The 18,440-nt window shown below is 42.8% G+C and overlaps 2 long non-coding RNA genes across 3 annotated transcripts in view; one reads left to right on the top strand and one right to left on the bottom strand.

Annotated features, from left to right (window-relative positions):
- The first annotated feature begins 1,071 nt into the window (after positions 1-1,071).
- Positions 1,072-18,440, top strand: part of LOC147144145 (uncharacterized) — a 47,071-nt gene continuing 29,702 nt past the window's right edge. For both annotated transcript variants that reach the window (XR_015087789.1, XR_015087788.1), the window contains exon 1: positions 1,072-1,133. This is a non-coding gene — a long non-coding RNA (uncharacterized LOC147144145). The remainder of the gene's footprint in view (positions 1,134-18,440) is intronic.
- Positions 14,218-14,877, bottom strand: LOC147144146 (uncharacterized). The gene is made up of 2 exons (XR_015087790.1): positions 14,420-14,877; positions 14,218-14,339 (listed from the first exon to the last, which is right to left on the bottom strand). It is a non-coding gene; the product is annotated as an uncharacterized LOC147144146 (long non-coding RNA).

Genomic DNA, 18,440 nt, shown 5'->3' with positions numbered 1-18,440 from the left:
AAATTTGGCTGAGATGAAATTTGGCTGCCTCGCGACCACGTCACACGCATGAGGGCCTATTAGTGGGCCGGACTAAAATCCACTCCCGGCCACGCTTAATCCAGCCCTTTTTTAACATTTGTCAGCTCACACCCACCCGCCCGAAAATTGGGCATACAGCTGGGCCGGAGGGTCCGACCGGTCCGGCCCTGGGACGGACTGCCCAGCTCTGCTATACACCGATGCCACGTTGCACCTCAGAATATCGAGAATCTGCCATCATGCTTTAATGCAGGTCTGGGGGGGATCGCTGAGGAGACAATTAATGAGGAGCATGCCCGCAGGTGATACAGGCACAAGGAGGCCACACACTACTGAGCCTCATTTGACTTGTCCTGAGGAATTTTCGCATAAAGCGGAAGGGAACCCCAAAATGTTCTTTACCATAATATGTTCTATGCGCCTCCACTAGTCAAAACACGGCATTCTGATTAATATTGCGTTTATGGAATGAAGAGAAGCAGTAAAATCCACCCGTTTTTCTCCATTTTGCCACTTGTAAACAAGTGAAAATGACATTACAGTGGCTTAGGGCTCAGATAACGGTCAGTCATGGCTCAGCTTCAGAAAACAGGTGAGCTGTGATTGGTCATTACATGAGCCGTTACACTTCCCCTTTAACAAATTTTCCACAAATACAATACTAATCAAAATGCCGGGTTTTGACAAGAGGAGGCTCATAGAACATATTTTTGTAAAGATTTTTGGGGGTTGACTTCTTCAAATTAGATCAGCCTTTATTCTAACGTTGCACTTTCATTTTGAGTAGGATTCCAAACCCAGACCCCTATGGGCTCATTTAATTTTACAATGATCATTTTTATTTGATTTTATTCCCAACATATCCCCCTTTCTGTGTGATTAAATAAGATTATCCAACTGGAACATTTCCTTAATTGATACTGAGTAGGACTGCTCGATTAAGCGATTTTGAACCGTAACCGAATTTTCTGGATAAAACGGTGTTAACAACGTTCAAATCGGCACGTTCGATTTTGTTATATTTGGTGTATCTAAACCACCGTAGTTTCCTCTGCATTTCCGCTTCCTCTCACGAGTGCGCAGTCCGAAACAACGACAACATCCATGGCTATGTAAGTAAAATGCCGTTAATACCGACGGATTGTTCTGTGTGTATTAAGTTAAATTGACTGGCATTTGTAGTTCAAAGAAAGAAAAATTAAGTTTAAATAAAATACATTCAAAATACATCATTATTCATTAATTTTTCTTTTACAAAGAAATCGGAATCATAAAATCGGGTTTGAGAGAAAATAATCTGGATTTTCTTATTAGGCAAAATCGAGCAGCCCTAACATTGAGGATGTATCTTTTATTTTTTCTAGTGATCCCTTTATTTTTTGAGCAGTGTAGTTTTACCACAAATATGTGAACACCACAGTGCGATGCCTGTTACATTTTGGAAAGCAAGCGACTCTCATACAGATTCTTAATAGTGTGAAACATCCCCCAGATAAAGAAAAATGTTCTTGTGTATATGCTGTACTCGAGATGACCAACAACGCCCCACACACATCTCCACTGACAATTGTGAGCCAGCTCCCACAAACCAGATGTCATAGTACTAAAACTGGTCTGCGAGAGGCAGCATGGTGCCACAGGGCATCCAGACTGCTGGACAATACAAGATGTAATACAATCGAGGCCAGCTGTTAGCTCCTTGCCATTTTCTGTGGTTAATGGCGTTAATGGCGGGTGTATTATATAAGCACTCAACACAACCCGTTGCTCCTCTATTTGCTTCCAACAACAGCGCAAGCTCCCGGTCACCTAACTCGAGTATCGTTCTTTTTCACGTCACATCACCAAGTCTATCCGTCTAATTAAGTGGTGGACAACAAAAGGATTTGTAAATTTTAAATTAAATGTGTGAATAGTGAACAGGTTTAACATTTATGACTGTCCCGACTAGTTACTGAATAGGTCGAGAAGAAAAAACATCCTTTTTAAATAACACGCGCCGCAGCACTGGATAATCATCAGCCAAAATAGTCTGTCAGAGAGACGTCAATTGAGACTTTGCTTGACTTTCATTGGAAGTGGGGGAGCACTTCCAAGGAAGCACAAGTTCGGGCCAGGGTTATTATAGTTTTGGATTTATCATTTTAGTTTAGTTTTTATTTTGTGTTGACTTTTTATTTGTAATTCAGTTAGCTTTAATTAGTTTTTTAGAATAGATTTGTTAGTTTTTATTAGTTTTAGTTTTGGGGAAAATGCTTGGTTTCAGTTGAGTTATTAGTTTTAGTTTTTTAGAATTCTTTGTATTTGTCAGGTGCGGCTTTTTTTTTTTTTTTTTTTACAGTAACACGTGTTGCTTATTAAAAACTGAACCAAAAATAACATTTGAAAAATTGATTAACTTACTAACAATGTATGAACAACCATCAACAAATAAAACATAACAGTCCACTTCAACTTAAAGTGGAAGTCAACCCAAACATATGTTTTTCAAGGATATGTTCCCAGCAGGCCCACTAGTTGAAACACAACATTCTGATTAATTTTGCATTTGTGGAAGAATAAATTAACTGAAAATGACATCACAATGACATCACAACTGCTCCAAACGACCAATCACGGCTGACCTGTTTTCTGAATCTGAGCCGTGATTGGTCGTTGTGAGCAGTTGTGATGTAATTTTCAGTCGACAGTAGACAAAATGGCCCCCCCAGAGATGGCTAAAAACGAGTGGATTAACACTTATACCACAAATGCAATATTTATCAGAATGCTCTGTTTCAACTAGTGGGCTTGCATAGAACATATTCTTTTTTTAAAAATGTTTGCGTTGACTTCCGCATTTAGGCCAAGAAAAGTGCAGTGCATTAATGCTGCTTCTATAGTGAAAATGCAGATGAAACAAGCAACATAAAACATAACATAAAAACTTGGCAATTGAACAGGAGAGCGCAGACTTGTAACATTTAACAGTTTTTCCTTTTCCTTAACCATCTTAGCCCCCATCAGGTTATTAACTCTAGCAGCACTGGGTGCTTTAAATTTTGGTTCCAATGTAGTGCTGAACTTTTTGAATGCTATCGAGTCACACAATCTTGTAAACATGCGAGTTTCAATAAACATGTTAACCAGTGCGTCCTCCCGCTTATGGTATTCCTGCGTGTTTACTGACCAGTAGCTCGGTTGCCGGTGGAATAAATCCACTACAGTCACAGCGGTCTCATTTGCCTGGCTGGGATATTCTTTCGCTATCAGGGGATGGTTGCAGGGACGCTAGTTTGTCCAGGTATTCTCCGTGGACATTCTTGTGAGCAGGGGCGGAGCGTAGGTATCAGCACAGAGCATTCTCCATTGGCCCTTATGGAAATAACTTTACCACGATACCGGGCTGCAGGCCGCGGTAAACGAGTCAGCATTTATTTTTTTGGGGTGATCTCTTGGAGCATTTCAACTGCTAGTGGACCCAAATCAGCACAACACCTGCAACCGAGAGGGAAGGCCGCACATATTCCAGTTTGACTGAGGCATCTGTAACCGGGTTTACATGGAGCCTTTTTTTGTCATTCTCTCTGGTCACCTAATTACATGTGACGTGATCTATTCCAATCGGCCGTTTACTGCTTTGCCTTGTAGCCTAAATCAAATCAGCCGTTTTACAACTGTGTGACATGCGGAGATTGATGTAAACATCACGTGATCTATCAAGATAGAGTTCATTCATCAATTCATCTAGCACAGTATTCGCGATTGTTGTGACACTTTCATTAAAGCAACATCGTGATAAAAACAAGTTAGCAGTACTTTAAAACAAGTTCTCGCATCGCAGACGAGCTCTGGTAAGACACTGTCATATTAAAGCGCGCAAATAACGATGTCACTACGTATTTACATCAAGACAGAGCATGCGCAAACCGTACGTAGCCTGGCCATTCCGATTGAACTGTTTCCATGACGCTTGTTGGGATTGGCAAAAGGAATATACCACCCCTGTGAATCTGATTGAACTTCATTTTGGATTCGGCCGTTTTATTCGGATTGGGGTGTTTATATGGACCATTTTCGTTCCAATTAGTCATTCTGATCCTTTTTAAATTGGAATACACGGCTCCATGTAAATCTGGCTTGTGATGACCCCCAAAAAATATTGCAAAGCCACACAACAAATGGATGCCAGCACCAGATATTGTAATAACCAGGGGTGCACATAACTGGGACGCAATACGCATGCGCAACAGAAATCACTAATGCGTATTGCGTACCGTCATTTGGTTCATGACGCGCATTTGCGTACCTGTACACACTAGTGGTGCAGTGGAACGAATCATCTTTGGTAAGAATCAAGCACCGGTTCAGGATGGGCACGATCTACGGAATGGTTGGTGAAAAAAAACTGCGCGTTCACAAGTTAACGTGATTAGTTCGCATTCAGCAGAGGAAGTTGAATACCCAAGATCAAGTAAGTTGCATGTACAAGAGCGTTTTGTAAACATACTCAGCGAACACACCACCTCAACAAGGACTAACTTCAAAATAAAGCTTACCCAATAATACATTGATACATTACATTGGCATTAATGCCAATGCAATAGCCTTGGTGAATTTTTACTTTGAAGTTGGCCCGCTTGGTGGCGTAACGGCTAACTTGACTTCCGTTTTTGACGTATTCGGCAGTTTTAACGCTTGCTACAAACACCAACACAACGCTGTCTCGAAATAATTTTCAGTCGCTAATTTAGGACACGAACAAACCGCTGGTTAATTACGCTGTCATTGTATGATAAGGCACAAGTCTCCGGCGTTAGTGGCTAGCAGCTGTTATCATTAGCTGGTAGTTCAACAGCTGCTCCTTGGCTTAATTACTTTTTTTTTTAAACTTCTTTTTCTATATTGTGGACCTAGATTACTTTGTAATGTGCTGTCCATGTTTTAAGAAAGGTGCCTTAAATTGCACTTCAAGTCTTTTTCATTATGACCAAAAAAAAAGATTTTATATATATATATATATATATAAGCTTTTCTTCATTTACTTTATAACAACACGTTTACCTAATAATTGTAAGAAAAAAATGTATACACTGTACCACTTACAAATTTGGGTTATATGGTGTTCTTAAATCCTAAACGGCCATGTTAGACATTGTTTTTTTAATGGGCAAAAGCGTTTTATAAAATAAATGAAGACAAAGTTCTAGTTAGCTTTTTTTTTTTTTTTTTTTTTTTGCTATACAAAAAAACCATTCGATCCGTGACTCAAAATCCTTGACCGATCCGAACCATGACTTATGTGATCCGTTGGACCACTAGTGATATAGGGTGACCATATGTCCCGATTTGCGCGGGACTGTCCCGCATTTTAATGATTTTTGATGCGTCCCGCAAATTGACTCGCTGTCCCGCATGTCTGATCGGCAGATACCAATTTTCAAACGTGCGTCTAAAATCTTGTTTTTTATTTTTCACGCCTGTGTGCTGAGAGCAGACAACTCAAAAGTGGAGGCTATTATGGGGCCGGGTCTCGGGCTGTGTGTGTGTGTGGGGGGGGGGGGGGGGGGCGTGCGTGCGTGCCAGCGTGTGTGCGTGTATGTGCGTGTGGCGTGGGGTTATGGTGATCGGGCGGGTGTGACTGTTCGCGTGCGAGACTGTGAGAGGCAGGAGTATCCTGTAAATCAAACAGCCGGGCGCACATGCAGGCGATACCGGTAGTTGTTTTTAAAGATAGGCCTACCAAAAACAAGCGTTTTAGCGCCGCGTTCCAGTAATTTGTGATGAATTAATGAAAATGGAGGACTCTAAGGAAAGTAAGAAGACTGCAAAGAAAATGAAATGCAGTTACAACAAGGTCTGACAACTCATTGTCCGTGGGTGAAGCCAGTGAAAGGCGAGTCAGATCAAGCTTTCTGTGAACTTTGAGGCTGCTGTTGCTGTTATGGAGAAAACTGAAAGACTTGAGTTGTGATGGACATAACCTAAAGTGTTTCATCAGTGCTTTCCTTGCTTCTGGAAGTGCATAATGCTGCTATGGTGGACACGTTTGTTTACAACTGAATTGATTGTAGTTACAGCATTGTTATCTCCTGACTATTTTTGATATACTTCTTGTTTTATTTTCATTTTATGCTGTGGCTGTTTAATTTGAATTGCAGTAGTTGTAGTAGCCTGTCTTTGTTTGGATTGTCTTTGTTACTGTAGTAAATTGTTACTGCACTTCATGCTCTGAATGTTGACTTGAGATCTGACAAGGTTTTATTGTGTGCGTGACTATTGTTAAAGTGCATCTACCTCAAGATATGATGAGACTAACTAATTTCAGCCTTTAATTTGAGCTCCTATTGCAAGGGCGGAGCTATGGTTCGGCCTGGGCCCACCCAGATTGACAGACTGCCCACCCAGTGAGATTCATGAAAAAAAAAAAAACGTTTAAATTTTTAGTAAATTATTATGAAATTATTTTTGAATTTGTGTTTCGTTGTGTTTTTTTTTTTATTGTATTGAATGGCATAATTGTGGTTGTCTAAGGAGGATCTGAACTTCATATTATTCAGTTTTCATTTTATTTGAATATACGATGTGTCGGGATAGGATGATTGTGCTTAGTTAGAGAAATATTGTCCCACATTGTCCCCCACAAGCATACTCCCTGTCCCACATCTGGTGAGTTTGGATCTGGTCACTCTAAGTGAGTACCAAAGAGCGAGTACCGCATGAAAAAAATTATGTGCACCCCTGGTAATAACCTCATTTAGCTACATGAGGTGAAAATAAAGGGTTTGTTTTGACATGCGTCAAGTAGTTAACGTTCTTGGCTGTGACAATAGTCATGTATTGGGGTAGGATTAGAGTGCTTGTTTTAGTGTGTGAGTAAATAGCTGTATGAGAATAAAAATGAGAGTGTCTCTGAGTAACTTTTATCATAATCATTTTGTTCTATCCTTGACAAAATTAGGATAGAGTGAGCTGAAATGACGTTCCACCCGGGAAGGCACGGAGATATCGTGGAGCGTTGGCCATCCTTGAAATAGTGGAACTTCTGTTCTGACCCACTTTGGCTGTAATCTGCTTCTTCCCCACCCCTGCGCACCCTTCTCTTGTCCCAAGGGTCTGTGAGGGCTACTTGACAGCAATGCCGGCAGAGTCCAACCCACCCTCCTTAAGTTAATTAAAACCTACATAATTAACCTAATCAACACAGATCCCAGAGGCTTCAGAAAACCTTGAAAATTCATGTACTCGGATACAAGAGACCCTCAAAGTTTCAGGATAATTCTTGAGCTTGGTGTTATTATTAAACCCTTTGTGGCAGACGTCATAAACTTAAGTACAGCAAGTCCTCATTTTACGAACGAGTTCCGTTCCTACACTGACAATGTAACCTGAATTTCGGCGTATGTCGGATTTCACCGTTAAAGTCAAAATTTATGTCAAAATACTTTGTATAAAAAAATGAAAATACATTAAAATAAAAACTTAAGATGCTGTACTTAGCATTACTGCTGAGAAGTGGATGGAGAAGGACAAGAGGAGGGCGAAAAAGGCAAAGATACTGTTGGCGCGCACAGACACGATCAAGACACTGGCAAGGAATACTGGTCTTTGTAGAACAGGAAGTGCTTGTATGCGGAAGTGCGTGCGGCGGGTGATTGGTGCGCACCCACCGCAAATATCCAAGCAGAGGATAACAAACTCAGAGACGCAGCACAAAAGCACACTTTTGGAGCGAGGAGGAAACCGGCTGCTTCATTCATGTAGTGAGTGACATGAATATTGAGTGTTTTATTGACGGGTGAAAGTGACAAGCGGAAATGATTTGAGCCATGACGCCATGTGTCGCCGTACACAGTGGGTTATTCAAATGCCGGAGCAACTCTGTCCGCTCAATCGTGTAAACAGGATATTCAGAATGTTTCAGAAATCAGAATTTTGATTCTAACCCGAATATTGACCGCATGTAAACGTCGTCACTATGGTGCTGGGACAAAATGGAGGAGGAGGCACGGGCATCGTAAAATCGAAATGTCATAGGTCGCGTCCGTCGTAATACAAGGACTACCTGTACTGTACTTTTCCTGCAAACATTGTTGTAACAAAGCGTTGTACATATAATGATTGAACAGAAAACAATACATAATAATAATAATACCAAGAAAATGATAATTTAGAATTAGAATTAAAATGGTTAGAACTATTTTAGGAAAATGTTCATAAGGGTAACACAATTTCATTCATTTAGAAACAGTTTGGAAAATTTGACACACACACACACACAAATATTATTTTCATTCTTATACTATTACTGCTCCTCCTCCCGTTTGAATGCCTCGTCTTTTTTATTCTTTTTTAGTGTTCGAGGCGGTCTGGGGGCCAGCCGAAAATCGCTTCCATCAATGCTTACTTCATCAAAGTTACTGTCAGTCGTCAGTGAAAAACGGAGTCCATCAGTGACGGACTGACAGACCTCTCGACGGTACTGACGGCCAGGCGTAAATGCCAACCTCTGGTGTAACTTGTACTATGTGTTCAAGCAATGTGATGGCACCTTCTATTGTTCTCTGCACACATCAAAACAAAGCATGTTTATGTCCTAAAAAGGCATTATGCTTACAGTATTTTCCGGACTTTTAAGACGCACTTTTATATAAGTCGCACCCACTCCATTTAAAAAAAAAAAAGAAAAAGGGAAAAAAACATATAAACCGCACCTATCTATGTTGAAAAATTCGATATTTTACGGCATTTATGAACAATTTTGACCTGTAAATGTACATGTATGTACCTGAACAGATTCTTTCCTAACAGTGCCTTTTAACACAGCAGCAACTTTGCCGATTAGAATGGAATAGAACTCGGGCTGCACAATGTTGGCAAAAAATTACATTGCAATTTTTGGGTGGTTTGCGATTTATATGGCGATGTTAAAAATAGAATTTTCACCAGATGACTTGAATAGATTTGTTTGGGAATAATTTGGTTAACTCACCATGACATCATTGTATTCATATAATATCGTTTAATCCAGACTAAGGGGGTTCATCTGTGAATGATGATTGCCGTATATAAAAAGGATCACAGTGGTCATGTCTCTGTAACATAATAGATTATTTAACATTGTATTTCACACTTCAATGTAAACAGCAGCAAAATATTAAACATATTTTCAACCAAAAAATAAAAAAGACAGGTGCACTAGACCCTTGAGTCATTTAAAAAAATAGAAGAAAATAAAAAACCTCTAAAGCAGCAGCGGAGTTATAAACACCTTTAAACTAAACTATAAAATATTAAAAAAATAAAAAGCACTTGTATGAGCGCCTGAGTTGTTTTAAAAAATATAACATTAAGTTAAGTGAAACTGCAGCAAAGTTGTGTACAAATTAGAACAAAAATATAAAAAATGAAAGAGCAGGTGCATTAGTCCCCTGAGTTGTTCACAAAAATATAACAACTAAAATGGTCTGTAAAACATATTGCATCCGTGATTTGTCTGTGCTGTTTGGACTTCTTATCATAAGGAGTTATGCTGGCAAAGGCGTCTGTAAATGTTTTTTGAGTCGATGAAGTTTCACCTAGGGTCCCACTTCTTAGTTTGAACTGCTCTACAGGGGCTTGTGATGGCGATTGCAGCAACAACGGTGAGGCACTGTTGGCAAGGTTTTTTTTGTTCTGAATCTTCCTTTTTATAGCCGAAATACTTTCATATTTTGGATGTTGACTTTCTTTTTAGGACTAAATCCACTGCCGCTTCTGCCGTCATCTCCTCCTCCATGTCACCTGTTAGTGTTTTCAGAGCAGACAGCAGTGGCTTGTGAGAGTGGAGGGGGAGGGGCTGGTGACCGATTGGCAGGAGGGAGGGGGTGAGCGAGACAGGCTGTGTAAGAGCATGGAGTAGCGTGCTGCTTTTATGAAGCAAAACAAAAGTTTGCGTGTTCTAAGAAAAAAAAAGTTGAAACATCACACGTCCTACGACGTGACTATCGCGCATGCACGCATCGTAATCGCGATGTTCAAACGACACATCGTGCAGGCCTAAACAGAACCAAGAGAAAATAAAGTACTTATCTTCATATTTCACTTCCCGCTGCCACTCCAGTTCACGTCCACCTTTTATTGCTGTACTTCCTCCTACCACCTAATTCATAACTGTTTGAATAATTGTACATAGGTTATCCCATATTAACTCTTATAAGTATTGTAAGGCATTTATTCAGCATTATAAACTTGTTGAATCATGTAAGTCAAAGTTATTTGTGAAGAAAGTGGAATGTGAGAAGGAAGCATCTGCAAAATAGGAATGATGCTCTTATCGAAGAGACGCTGAGTCCTTGGGACAGAATGTAACAATAACAACCAACTTTCACACATACACAAACACACACACCATCTTCGAACTGTTTGTCGTGATGCTACATGTTTTCCCCACCCTTTAGAGTAGCAATTTCTATGTATACAATTAGGGACCACCCAAGAATATAAGTGAGGAGACGGAAGGACTGTTTCATAGCGCTGTGAGGAATTGTAATGGTACAGACCCCTTTGCTATTCTCGGGAGTAAAAAGACAATATTGTGTTGAGTGTCTGCTCTCCTCATTGTGTGAAGACATGTTTTTGTGTTTTTTGATTTGTTGTTGTGTTTAGTTTTTCTTTTTTTTGTATTTTAATTTGCTGTTGTGTTTAGTCATTTGTTGTTGTGTTTTGTACTTCAGGGACACCGTACATACAGGATCAAAGTGTGACAAAATCATTAGAAAATGCACTCTCGTGGGTGTATTAAACTGAAACACCAGAACAGAATGTGTCCATAGTGATTAAAAGTTTGTCTTTGAATAGGATGTGCTGCTGACTAGCAGTTGATGGAATTCATTTTGCTTACTATTAATGTCGTCACTTTCCTAAAATAATGGCCTAAGTCATTATTTCCTTTTTTTTCAGAAAATACAAAAAAGTTAACCAAATGTTATATCTATTAATTATTTAATTCCCGGGGTAGAATTGGATGACCTGTTTCTCCCTTTAAAGCCGGGAGAGCATATACGTCATTTTCTTTTTTTAAATCCAATTCTTGGTCTCTTAGCCAATGAAATGCATCAGAATATACATGTGACGGTTTCGTGAGTTGTCAGAGCATATCCGGAATTTTGTTCGAGGAGTAATGGCGGCACAGTGGATCGCGGGAGCTCTGATATAAGTCAGTGGCAGTGATATAGACGACGCGCTTTGACTTTAAAACCGTAAATGCATCCAAACGTCATGTGTGGTTAAGATATATGTTCGTAGTCAATGACTATTTCAACGTCTTTGAAAGAGAACACCGCATGGTAATTGCCACTCGATTTAAAAAAAAATTAAAAATAGTGCTTCACGTGCATCTTCGATTGAAACAGAAAAGATTCATAAACTCGGGCCTGTGTGAAATCCACATGTCTAAGCCCTCAATTTTTGGGGGAATTATGTTTCTATTTGCTACAGGGGCTGAGATATTAATTATTTTGTAGGTGGTGAAAATGTCAGGTTTTCAAGGGTGACTCCAAAGACGACCGTAGGTTTTAGAGAGATGTCTTATGAGGGGCTTCAGGCTTTAATGGGTTAACTAAGGATGTGGTGGATTTTAGCAGAGATGGTGTCACGTGAGCATCTGGATATGGACCCATACGCAGACATGACACGGAGGTTGAAGAGTGAAAAGTCTTTAGCAACGAAAATACAAAGTAACTACAGTGAGCTGAAAATGGAAGAGAGTTTGCATCCTCACCCAAAGAAGGTTTGATGTACGTGTCACTGAAGCTCATAAACTGTAAGACAGGCCTAGTGTATAGAGGGAGATGACGTGGTAACACTAGGGATCGGGGTAAACGAGCACAGGTGGACATAACCTGCTCGTGACTTGGACTAAAACAGCAAACAAAAATGCAACAAAAACAATGACCCAACAAAGACTGAAGGAAAGCAAGGAAGTAAATTCAAACTGATGAGATGAGGAACACCTGGACAAAACACAAAGTGTTAGAGGGAGTTGATTGAGTACTTCAAGGGATCTGGTAACCGAGCACAGGTGGACACAACACCCATGATTGAGTATCTTAAGGGATCTCTGGTAACCGAGTACAGATGGACACAGTAACATAACCAGATAGACACGTATAAAAGAATCATGAGGAAAACATGAAACTAAATTCCAAAACCAAACCAAAATCAACAGATTGGAGAAGGCTAGACAAGAGGTTCCTGATGGAAGCAGTTCGGTGGACGTACAGGAGGCCAGACGAGAGGGACTTGGCAGGACCAGTCCTGTGGGTGTCCAAGAGGCCAGACGTTCTCTGCGGGGCCAATCCGGTGGCCGTCCCAAAGGCCAGACTAAAGGTTCTTGACGGGGCCCGTCAAGTGGGCAGCCCGGATGCCAGATGAGAGGTACTTGGCGGGGCCAATCCAGGTGCTGTCCCGAAGGCCAGACGAGAGCTTCTTGATGGGGTCAGTCAGGTGGGGGACCCGGAGGCCAGATGAGAGGTTCTTGGCGGGACCAATCTGGTAGCTGTACCGAAGGCCAGACTAAAGGTTCTTGATGGGGCCCGTCAGGTGGGCAACCCGGATGCCAGACGAGAGGTACTTGGCGGGGCCAATCCAGGCGCTGTCCCGAAGGCCAGACGAGAGCTTCTTGATGGGGCCAGTCAGGTGGGCGACCCGGAGGCCAGATGAGAGGTTCTTGGCGGGACCAATCTGGTAGCTGTACCGAAGGTCAGACGAGAGGTTCTTGACGGTGCCAGTCTGGTGGGCGACTAGAGGGCCACACAGGACGAAGGCAGCCGCAAGCCTTGCACCACCATAGAAGAGTCAGAAAACAGCTACAGGCTATGCGCCGCCGTAGCAGAATCGGAAGGACACCGCAGAGCTTGCACTGTCAGCCAGGATGTGGGCCTGCATTTGCTGGGGCACCAGGAAGGGGGCCTGGCACTGCAGAGTATCTGGCATGGAAGCCTGTAGTTGCCACGGTGCCGTCAAGGGGGCCTGGCCCTGCTGAGGCATCGGGACAGGGGCCTGCATTTGCTGAGGTGCTTGGGAAGGGGGCTTGGCACTGCCGAGGAGCCGGCATGGGAGCTCGTAGTTGCTGAGGGTTCCTGGAAGGGGGCCTGGCACTGCCGAGGCACTGGGTGCAGAGGAGCCGGCATGGGAGGCTGTAGTTGCAGAGGTGCCGAGAAGGGGGCCTGGCACAGCCGAGGAGCCGGTACGGGGCTCTGCCTCATCAGCCTGCTACCATAGAGGTTGGGAAGCACACGAGACACGAGGGGTCGGGAGTACAGATAGTGAGGAAGGTAAACTAGAAGAAACGGGATGAACGGGACTAGGTGAAGAAGTACGCATTGATCGAGGTGCCAAAAAAGGCGGGGAGTGTAGTGGCTTGGGTATAGGTTGGCAATTACGTGACGTGGAAAAGGTTCAATTATGGGAGGAACCAGAATCTCTACTCGGGCGCCTACATTGGCCACTCCGCGGTAGTCCTGTGTAAATGGCCAACCGGGCACCCAAAGAAGGGTCTGAAGGAAAGTGTTCAGCGGTGGACACTAAGGGTTACAGGTTCAGAATGACGCAACTTGGAAAAAGCGGATTTACGGGAGGAACCAGAACATCTACCCGGGCACCTATGTTGGCCACCCTGCAGGGGTCCCATGTAAATGGCCAACCGGGTACCTAAGCCAGGGTCTCATGGGAAGGGTTCTGGAGTGGACACACATCATCATCGGAAAAACGTGACAAAAACTGACAAGGGCTTGAGTAATGACTGGGGAAGGGACCGGGAAAATCAAAATCAGTGTCAAAATCTGAATTGCAAACTAAGGGATCATCATCGGAAAAATGTGACAAAAACTGACAAGGGCTTGAAAAACCAAGATGCCCCAAATCAATGTCAGAATCAGGAGATTAACCAAAACATGGCCATCTTCACAGTCAGAAAAATCTGAGTCTGAAAACAAAACATCGGGTATTAAACTAGAAGGGAACTGCACAAAATTGGGACAAGTAGATGGCAAAGATGAGAGGGAGGTGGAAGAAAAGACAGAGCTTACACGAAGGGTGTGGGGGTGGTCGGCAGGCTGAGGGTGGTTGGAGGCAGACCGGGACTTGCCACAGCTTGAGCGACACAAGAGGTTCCCAGTGTCAGGGTTCGCGAGTCGGGGAGAGGACCGAAGCGCAGAAATGGCGAAGAGCCGGTGGTGTGAGAAAAATGTTTATTGTAAAGCTCTCGATGGTGGGGGCTTGCGTGGAGGCAGGTGGCAGAGATGCAAGCAGGCTGGGAGGCAGCGAGCAGAGTGGGTCGAGGCACAGCGAAGGGTTACCTGGAAGAAGAGATGGCTCGATGAGAACTAAAATTTCTTAAACAATGCAAAACAAGACAAGGGAACTAGAAAGTACAAACTCGGCTTGGTGCGTAGACGATCTTGGCAAGTGGTCTGCATCCCAGAACCTCTTAAATAGGAGTGTCCCTCATTAGGAGGGACGATCTCAGCTGCTGCCAATCCCCACCCACCCGGTCTTGAGAGCGCACACACATAAACACAGACACACCTCAGGGTGCTGAGGCAGCGGCCCTGACACCCAGTGAAAATGCAAAGCAGCAGCCGGTGAGACAATCACTCCTTGATTGGAGGTGGAGGGATGGTTAGGAGCAGGTGGTGACGTCTTCGGCTTGAGGGATTGTGTCTGAGTTGGCTAGGTCCATGACTGGTCAGTACGTTCTGTCACGTGAGGATAGGGATTTGGACCCACACGCAGACATAACACGGAAGTTGAAGAGTAAAAAGTCTTTATCAACGAAAATACAAACAACAGAGATCAGGACTGGAAGAGAGTTTGCATCCTCACAGGAAAAAGGTTTGACGTACTAACAACGTATCACTGAGTAACTCAAGCTTTTAAACTGTAAGACTTCAGGCCTACATGACATCATAAAGGACAAAGCATAAAAGAACCATGTCAACGGTATAGCAACTGATACATCACGTAACAGCCAGTCATAACAGGTGGCCAGGATCATAAGGAGATGATGGCAAAAAAAAACCCACCTTTGTCAAAATAGGACTTAGGCAAATGGTTAATTTTTAGTAAAAATTAGTAAAAATTCCACTTTATAGAGAAAATGCTCTCAATTAACTTTTTTTCCGGTATAAAAAGTATTCTATTATATAATGTGTGCATGTGGGAGGGGTAACACTCCCCCCAACCTCCACCACCACCACCTCCACCAGCAGCTATACCACAGATTTTCATCTCTTGGTGGGTCTGGGACGTAGCTCCCACAATATACGGGGTTCATGAGATTTAAATGTTATAATGAGTTGGTTTCATTTCTGACTCATCACAAGCATGGACTGATGAGGTTTTGGGTTTCAAGGCTTTTTTTCAGGATGGAGAACAATGCTGTCCTCCTTCACAATCGGGCAGGCTTTAGGTTTTGAGGGGAAAAAGGCATTCCTAAGGTTGCCATGGTAAAGTCTGAATGATATAATTTGCTTGCTTCTTCCAGCTCCACTCATGCCTGAATAAAAAGCTCTCTCCAGTGCTATTGCCTCCCTTTGCGGCTCTCATTTGCCGCCTTTTTTTCTAAAACCTGTGCCCTGCTCCTCCAATGGCAGAAGCAGTCGGAGTGTGCCAGGGTCGGCCTATTCAAATCCTACAGCTGAACTCAGCTTTCATCTGCCACAGAGGTGACGAGAGGAAAGTAAAAAGTAAAAATGCATAACAAATAGGAATAAGGAAAACGACAGCCAGAAAAGGGATGGGGGGTGTACAAACCCCAACTTCAATGACATTGTGTAAAATGTAAATAAATTTGCAAATCATTTTCAATGTATATTCAAATTAATACACTACAAATATATTAAATGTTAAAACCAATCACTAATTTTTTTTTTTTTTTTTTACAAAATTCTCTCATTATGAAGTTGATGAGAGCAGCAAGTTCCTCAAAAATTGTGGGACAGGGGCAACAAAAGACTGAGAAGGTTGAGGAATGCTCAAAAATCACCTGTTTGGAACATTCCACAGGTGAAGAGATTAATTGGAAACAGGTGAGTGTTATAATTGGGTATATAAAGGGCATCGCCGCAAGGTTTAGTTGTTCACACGATGGGGCGAGGTTCACCACTTTGTGAACAACTGCGTGAGCAAATTGTCCCACACTTTAAAGGGACGGTGGGGCCGGGATAGCCATGTATTCACTAACAAGTTCATTTTATATATTTTTTGATCAGGAAAATTAAAAGAGTTGCCATTTTCTCATTTATCCATTCATTTTGGAGAAATTAGTAAAGAAGTAACTCCATGAAAACACCCCTTATTAATGAGGGGAATTGCCGCACCCCCTAGCGTTCTATCCATGTTCGGCCTGAGTCACGCGAGGAACCGATTCCAAACTCTCCATTGGAAATCATTGTACTTTTATTGCTTATAACGTCCAAAAACGGCGATCAATTGGCACCAAAATTTATGTGGACATCTCTACTAATGCCCACTTCAACATATCAAAAGTATTAACCTCTCCGTAGCTGATTTATATGAGAATGAAAGAATGTGGAAGTCAGCAGAGCTACATAGATTTAGGCTGGGAGGAGCGCACACTGCTTCTTTGCTTACAAAACAACACTGCTTCTTTGCTGATCACGGTTAGAACGGGCGAGGCATTAAACACCAGTCAGGATATTTACAGAGACTGAAGTGGGAATGAGTAGACGTGCACATTCATTTGGATGAGGAATGGACCCAGTAATTCGACTTAGAACACGCCGTCCAATTTCAATCAATCAATCACATTTTATTTATATAGCACTTTTCATACATAAAAATGCAACTCAAAGTGCTGTAAAACATCCAAAGCAAAACATAAATAAAAAAAAAATAAAAAATCTGTTAACGCCCTCCCTCCCAACAAACCCAAGACAGATATCCACTAGTACATCAGCACTCATTCACACACACGCACACAAAGTGCACAACCTGATAAAATGTGTTAAAAAGACATGACAAGGCACAGAGAAACCATATGAGGAAAGGGTACCCAAGGGGAGCTCTCCGCGCCGAGGGGAATGACAGCCCACGGCCACAGGGGCGCCACCACCACAGAGACCCCAGCCCGGATTAGACAGGCGGACCCCACACAAAGTGTAGAGGCCGCCGGCCACCCAGACCCAAGGACTCCCTGTGATGACAGCCCCCGCGGGAAGGGCAGCCACCCCTCCCTCAACGCGGAGGCCCCCCCATGAGGAAACACTGGAGCTAAAAGCTGACAACGGCAGAGAGCAACAAAACTAAAAGACAGAACAGTAGTATAGTCTAAGAACTAAAATCAGTAAGATAAGATCAAATTAAATTCAATTAAAGAATTTAGTGGCCTTATAGCCCAGGCCAGTAGCAGTTTATTTTTGTTTTTTTCTTTAATATGTTATGTCAAGCTGCAGTTTATACTGGATTACTGGAGTTGTTCGTCTAAAGTTGATTACAGGCAAAATAATGCCAAGACATGTTTAAAGAAGTCATAAAATGCCAATAAAAAGAGAAACTGTGGCGGGTCCATCAGTCGGCACTCTTAACTTCCCCGCCCTAACTATCACTCGCCCGCTCCGTGGGCTCCTAGCGCTGGAACCACTGGACCTACAATGCCCTAGCTTCACCGCCGGCAGCCCTATCGGCTACGAACGGCACAAACCCCCCGCTGTGAGTGCACGGCTGTCGTCGCGTTGCCATGCTCCGAGCCCGGCTGTCGTCCTGTGGACCTGGCTCTGCACGCTCACCAGACACACTCCTCACTCTTCTGCCCCGCTCTTATCAGCTACCACCCCAATCACATGCAGCTGCGAGCGCTCGCACCCGGATACAGGTGTAACACGTTACCTTAAGTCACCGCCGTCTCCATGGCGACCAAGTCCCCTACAATAATTTGAGCCAGGAGCCAAGTAGTCATGTTCAACCAATGGTGTGAGATGCTTGCATGTCTGCTGAATCTCATCAGATAGGTTGCATTTTATTCTTTTTATGAGGGATCTTATTTTATATTGTCCTTGTAAATCAAGAAAACTTGTGCCTCTGGATAAGTTTTTTTTTTTTTGCTGCTGCTCCACTGGGATCGTCTTGTTCATTTGTGTCTTTCTAACACTACTTGTGAAGGAAAAACAACAAGAAGTGACTTGCAATCAACATTAGTAAAACAAAGTCCAAACTAGACAGCTGGCAGTGGGGTGTTTGAAGTTGGCACTATTAAGTGTAAAGCCTTGCGTGTGTAAACGCAAAGACTAATTGGACATGCCCCAGAAGTTCACAATCTGGAGCTCTCTGTAAAAAAAGCAGTTGTTTCTCATGTTAAACAAGTCTCCTGTGAGATTTAATAAGCAGCTACATTTCCTCCATGGTCGATGACTGACCTTGTCGTTTTAGTGTAATCCTGA

This window comes from Filicampus tigris, chromosome 8 (assembly GCF_054856515.1).
Source record: "Filicampus tigris isolate MCC_2025a chromosome 8, RoL_Ftig_1.0, whole genome shotgun sequence".
NCBI lineage: Eukaryota > Metazoa > Chordata > Actinopteri > Syngnathiformes > Syngnathidae > Filicampus > Filicampus tigris.
This window is presented reverse-complemented; position numbering and strand designations above follow the sequence as displayed.